This window comes from Montipora capricornis, chromosome 2 (assembly GCF_036669925.1).
Source record: "Montipora capricornis isolate CH-2021 chromosome 2, ASM3666992v2, whole genome shotgun sequence".
Lineage (NCBI taxonomy): Eukaryota > Metazoa > Cnidaria > Anthozoa > Scleractinia > Acroporidae > Montipora > Montipora capricornis.
This window is the reverse complement of record NC_090884.1, coordinates 4,750,908-4,758,141: the sequence shown is the minus strand read 5'-3', so window position 1 is coordinate 4,758,141 and position 7,234 is coordinate 4,750,908.

Genomic DNA, 7,234 nt, shown 5'->3' with positions numbered 1-7,234 from the left:
AATAAGGTATTTGCAAGGTACAAGTTCCACCAGAAGATTCAACGAGAGGGTGAGTCATTTGAACAATTTCTCACTGATTTGAAGTTGCTTGTGAAAGATTGTGGTTATACTGACCCTGATGAAGTGGTTAGAGATAGAGTGGTTATTGGCTGTCATTCTACCAAAACAAGAGGAAAGTTAATTCAGGAAGGTTCAGAGCTTACTCTTGAAAAAGCAATTGACATTGCCAGAACTGACGAAATGCCAAAAGCGAAATTGAAATCCATGGCAACTGAGAAACCACCAAAAACAAAATCTAGCCCAGAGAACTTGAATTCTTGCACAAAGATTGCAGCAGATGAGGTTATCAGCATAACAAAGAAAAAAGACCAGCACGAGGAAGGAGATGTAAAAAATGCCAAAAGTTAAATCATTCAATAACGAGCCGCACGCTCTTAGCAACCAAAAAAAGGCTGGGGTATCCAGCTGAGTTACGGGAGTAAAACTCCTGTATCTCAGCTGGATGCCCAGTTCCTTGAACCATTTCATTTCCATTGTATAATTCCATTCATCTATCATCGCAAATCGTTTGAGGCGTCAACTTTCACGGAATTATGTCATCTTCTGAGGGCGTTAAGTTAATTAAAGGAACGGTATAAAACAAAAAGATGTACATTGACGCCAGCCCTTAAAATAGCGATGAGAAAAAGCACGTACTTTCCGTGTTTCAGTAACACGATTACAAAGGATTCTGACGATATTTTTTATATGTCGAGAAAATCCAAGACCATCAAAGGTTTCACCGTCTCCCGAGAATTCAGAATGTTCTTTTAGTGTCAGAAAGAATCGCAGGCGTCCTTTCCACGGATTTTTCTCGATTAAAGGGAAATGCGTTCAATTGTGAATTATAAAACTTGAGATTTCCTTCAAAGTTATGAAAATGATAAAAGATGTACGTATTTTTTAACTCGAAATAAAGGCCCATTTAAGCTCCGTGAGTGAGTCTAGAACTAACAAACCCACAAATGACCAGCTCCCAACTTCAGTGGCTTCATAGCTCAGTTGGTTAGAGCGTCGCACCGGAATCGCGGGGTCACGGGTTCAAACCCCGTTGAAGTCCTGAATTTTTCAGGCTTCTCTACGCAATTGTAAAAATTGCGTTCGTAACTGCGAAGATCATAGCTTCACTTGATTTCATATCCGCAGTTCATATGATTCATTTCATATACCATTTCATCACTTTAAAAAGAGCCAAGCTAAGCTTAAGTCGTATTCGGGTCATCAGCCCTACCAAAGGGGTAGTGACCTTGCCTTGTGAATACAAGAGTAAAGTCTTTCATGTGAAATTCCATGTAGTTGACGTTGAAGCCCCTACAGCACCGAGTGCCCAAACCTGCAAAGATATGGGTCTACTTGCCAGAATAAATTCACTTCAGCAACACAGCATTCCAAAGTCTCCGACTGATATGGGTCAAGGCATCTTTGATCAATACCCAGATTTTTTTCAAGGTCTTGGATGTCTTCCTGGCGAGCACTCAATCAAGCAAATCCAAGCGTTCCTCCGGTAGTTCATCCTCCAAGAAAGGTACCCGTATCCCTCAGAGGGAAGATCAAAGATGAGCTCGACCGTATGGAGAAAGCAGGTGTAGTTGTTAAGCACACAGAACCTAGTGACTGGGTGAACAGAATGGTTGCTGTTGTGAAACCAAACAAGATTCGTATTTGCATAGACCCCAGAGACTTAAATGAGGCCATCAGAAGGGAGCATTTCCATATTACAACAATAGAAGAAGTCGTTGCTCACATGCCACAAGCCAAAGTATTTTCAGTTCTAGATTCCACATCGGGATATTGGCAAGTGAAGTTAGATGAAGAAAGCTCAAGGTTATGCACGTTGAACAAGCCGTTTGGAAGATACCGTTTCACCAGGTTGCCATAAAGTCGGCTCCCGAGGTGTTTCAGAACTGCATGTATGACCTGTTTGCTGATCTAGAGGGTGTGAAAGTGATAGTAGATGACCTCCTAATATGGGGAAAAGATGATGCAGAGCATGATGCCTGATTAAGGCAAGTGTTAGACCGAGCTCGAGAAGTCAACCTCAAATTCAATGCAAAGAAATGCCAAATCAAGCAAGAAGAAGTTCCCTATGTTGGCCATGTCCTAAGCAAAGAGGGCTTGAAGCCAGATCCTGAAAAGACACGGGCAGTACAAGCAATGAAACACCCTGAGAACACTAAGGAACTTAAAACATTCCTTGGATTCATTCAGTATCTTGGAAAGTTTATGCGCAACATGGCTACAGTCAGTGCACCACTCAGAAAGTTACTAGAGAAGAACGTTGCCTGGCATTGGGACCAAGAGCAAGAAGCAATCTTTCAGAAACTTAAAGAGATGGCTCCTTCAGCACCAGTACTTGGGTACTATGATCCAAGCAAGCTACTAACCCTATCAGTGGATGCAAGTTCCAAAGGGTTGGGTGCAGTCCTCCTGCAAGATGGAAAACCCTTAGCATACGCGTCAAGAGCCCTGACTCCAGCACAAGAGCGATATGCCCAAATCGAAAAGGAAACCCTTTCAATTGTGGACGGCACACAGAAGTTTCATCAGTTCATATATGGAAGACCAACCCAAGTCGAGTCAGACCACAAGCCTTTGCAGTATATCTTAAGTAAGCCTTTGCATCAAGCACCACTGCGATTGCAGAAAATGATGTTGACCCTGCAACGGTATGACTTGAAAGTAAAATATCTCGGCCCAGGTTCAGAACTTTCTGTCGCTGATGCCTTGAGTAGATCCTACCTGCATGAGTCTACAGAAACTCTCATTCCAGACCTCGAAGTGAATAAAATTCACCTGACTGCGCACTTTCCCATTTCGCCAGAGAAGTACGCCGAGTTCCAGAACGCCACTGCAGATGATGCAGCCATGCAAGAATTAAGCACCGTAGTCCTGAATGGATGGCCAGCAAACAAGGAGGAATTACACAGAAATGTACACGAATATTGGTGCCACAGAGATGAAATTTCCACCATTGATGGTCTCTTGTTTAAAGCTCAGAAGCTGATAGTTCCCCAGAGTATGAGGAAAGAAATGCTCGCTCTCATACATGAGTCACATCAAGATATCGTGAAATGCAAACAGCGCGCAAGAGACATTTTATTTTGGCCAGGAATGTCCTCAGAGATTGAAGATAAAGTGTCCAAGTATTCCGTGTGTAGCCAGTTCCAAAAGGCTCATGCCAGGGAGCCAATGATAATTCGAAATCCCCCAGACAGACCATGGTCTAGAATCGGAAGTGACCTGTTCGAGTTCAACGGTATTCATTACTTGCTAAGCGTGGACTATTATTCGAAGTGGATAGAAGTTGCAAAGCTAGATGACCTAACCAGTAACAATGTTATCTGTCACCTGAAGAGTCAATTTGCCAGGTATGGCTTTCCTGATGAACTTATCAGCGACAATGGTCCCCAGTACGCGAGTTCAGCATTCAAAGAGTTTAGCAGGAGTTACGGGTTTTTTCACGCCACGTCAAGCCCCCTATATCCGCAATCCAACGGTGAAGATGAAAGAGCTGTGCAAACCATTGAGAACTTCCTAAAGAAAGTACAAGATCCCTACAAGGCCTTCCTGAATTACAGAAACACTCCCTTGGATGGAATAGGCTTGTCTCCCGCTCAAATTCTTATGGGCCCCAGACTCAAAACCTCTCTTCCAACTACATGTAATGCTGAGCTTCTAAAGCCACAGGGAGCCCAAGTAATTAAGCAGCGCCTTCAGAAGATCAAAGAGAGAGAGAAGTTCTTCTACGATAAGCACTGTCGTAAAGAATTGCCGCCTCTAGCCAAAGGTGATAAGGTGACTCTCAAGCAAGATAAGAAATGGGTCCAAGCAACAGTGGTCAACAAGCATCACACGCCCAGGTCATATGTCATCCAGACACCTCAGGGTCAGAAGTACAGGAGAAATAGGAGACATTTGAATACGAGCCAAGTATCACGGTCGCTAAACAAAGAGTCAAAAGAAAATTCACGAGCTGGTCAAGCGAGTTCGCCAACATATTCCCGCACTAACCTTCATGGTAGAATCCGCGAAACAGGATGTCTGATCAGGGACTAAAACCAACAATGCGCACTCGTTCCAGACGACTGGTCAAGCAGCCTACATACCTCAAAGACTATAAACAATGAGTTTGAACATTTTTTTTCAAAGTTTTGTTTATTTCTCTTTCAACTATTTTGTCAGTTTCATAGTTGCTTCATTCGAAAGCCTTAAGAACATGTAACCTAAGCCTAGACCTAGTTAAAAACTAGACGCTCCGTGAGCGCACACTGGGTTGCCTGTGGTACGTTCAGCGTTCTAGGCAATTTTTTCAAGTCGGGGGTCATTAAGACCATTTAAGGGGTCACCCAGAAGTCATGCCAGCAGAGGTCCTTTGGCTCACACGTTCATACGACGAAACAGATCCTTTTCTGAGGTTAAAAACCTGGCTACCGGCCTATTAATTAATCATTTGTCAGAGAGAAGAAATTCCTGTCACCTAGACAAAAATAGATACGCATTGGTTACGTGTGGTAGTGAAGTAACACAGCGATTTATTCCATATTGTCAACTGAGCTGCGTGTTGTCTTCTAGGAGATTCAAGTTGTCTTTGCGTAATATGCAGCTCTAACAGTGCACGATATTGTTTTGGTATTGTATATCATTGTAGTGCCATGGTAGAAGTCTTGGGTAAATAGCCCCGTGAGAAGACATATGATTACTAGCAAAGTACTGAACCCAGAAAGATTGAAGAATATAAAAGGGAATGGAGAAACATTGGCTTCTGGGCTGACATGTTGATCATTTTCAAGTTCCCTCACAACTTCTTTTCACCACAAGTTTAAGCGTGCACTCTGACAGCTTTGTAGTACAAAACTTCACAGAGGTTAATATTTCTCCGGCGTGGTTAGTGTCTGGATGGGTGACCTAGAAAATATACTCCTTCCTATAACAGAAGCATTGGACCGAAAATTCTATTTTAACGCTAACAAATGCGAGCTAAGCAAGGTAAAGATTTTGTAAGCTTGCTTTATGCAAAACAAATATTGATGCAAAAGTAAATAAATATTGATACACAGTATTAATTTTGAACCCGAAAATAAAAAGTTACGATCAGCGACAAACATTTTGGGAGAGTTTTGCTACGTTCAATTTTGTTATTTTATTTTTGGCTGCACAAATCGCAAAATCGAAAGTGACATCGAATTCAGCGGGCGCCGTGGCAAATTTCCCTTTCGTAAACGGTCGTTGCCATTTGAAACGGTCTTTGCCATTTATAACGGTCGGCTACACACTTCACTTCAAAGAAAATTAAAAGAAACAAACTAAGAAAAAATATTGACAAAAACTAAGACAAAAAAGAAAAAAAAAACATTTATAAGAGAAAAACTGGAGGAAAAAAAATAGTCCGAAAATTTCAAGACTCGAACTCGGGTTCTTACCCTTCACCCTAAACAGAACCCTAAACCGAACCCTAACTAATATGACCAGCGAGACACGACTCCCAGTAACCGCAACCTTTTGAGTTCTTACACCTAATGAGTGTAATTCAGAGCTAAAAAATGGCATCGATCGTTTCAAATGGCAACGACCGTTCTGAGAAATAACAACGACCGTTTGAAATGGCAACGACCGTTTACGAAAGGGAAATAGGCGGCGCCGTGATCAAGTTACCGCGGCATGTTTACTCGCGAAACAGTGAAGCATCTGTGTCAAATGATGGCAAGATACCGGGTTTTTGTTTTCGCTAGTTTTCTTTTTCTTTCAAGTGTTATAAAGTTTGACAATAAATGTGCGAATTCAATCTCAGTCGTCCAACTCTTGAGGTTGACCATTGTTTCTGCAAAGTAAAAAATTTACTCTCCAAGACGAGGTTATTCATCACTGGGTAATTCCATCATTTTGGGAATAGCAGCCACTTTGTTATTCATCTGCGTCACAATTTTTTGCCGATTTTGGCGCTCATTTTGTTGAAACTCAAGCACGCTTCCAACAGACCTGTTTATTTTCGTGACTCATGCGCTGCTTACAGTGCACTAAACCAAAAATCCTCCCGTATCATATTTCAACACACGTATGCAAATTTGTTAAGCTCGAAAATTACACAACATGACAAAATTTCACAAAACATGAAAATCTCACAAAAATCTTTCCCAGCGTAAAATTTATTGAAACAAACCAACATATTTGCTATTAGAGGCAAAAAAACCCTTCCTATTTCAATTGCGTGCGTGCAAACGAGCCACACAATCGGCGTCACAGTGCGTATGCAATTAAATAAATTTCCAACAGTTCCCATCAAACCCTTTTCGAAAGAACCTTGACCGTAAATAATAAAGCACAAAAGAGACAACAAGCTTTCATTCAAATGATTTTTCACATTTCCACTTTTTTTTTAACTTTTGGAGAGTTGAGTACATAATAAATGTTACTTGCCATACAACTTAGATGCGACTTCAGTAAACACTGTGAGACAAAACAGAGATCACAGATCCACTTAAGGTGTTCGATTCCTTCTCTGTCTTTGTTGAACCCATAAGTTACCTGAGAAGTTTCCATTTGGTTTCAGTGTAGTACATAACACCACCTTGGCGAAATATTAGAAGTACAGCTCACTTTGATTTCGGCTCGACGGGCGAAATATTGCTGTCGAAGTCCATACTCGTCGCTTTTAAGATACCAGATGTTTATGTTTCACCGCCTGTCTTGACGTTCCATTCTTGAGCTCCATATGGGTATATTTTGTTTAAAGATGTACTAAAACGCCATGCGCGTTACAATGACTTTCGACGCCATTGCTGGTTACGTTAATCATTCTACTGTGTCCACCAGAGAAATCTACGCATTTCCCACTACCCTCTCGAAGGCTCTATGCACAAAGACACCACTTAGCAGGGGAGTGACAGGCAAGACTTTTACCGACACGGAAAAAAAATAAAAAAAACGAAAAAAAAAAATTTAAATCAACAAATGGAACGCAGATTCCGACTGGGTTTGGCAACCCCGTAATAAAAAATAAATAAATAAATAAATAAATTAATTAATTAAAGGAGATGTCATGTATGCTATCACGAAACGGTGCCTAAGGCATCGTGGGTAATAAAGACCATGAGGAGTTTTTGGAAGATATAGTGAATGTCATGATAAGACATAACATGTATAACAGTCTTGATGAACATGTACAAGCACTTGATATATGTATGTCATTCTTGTTGAA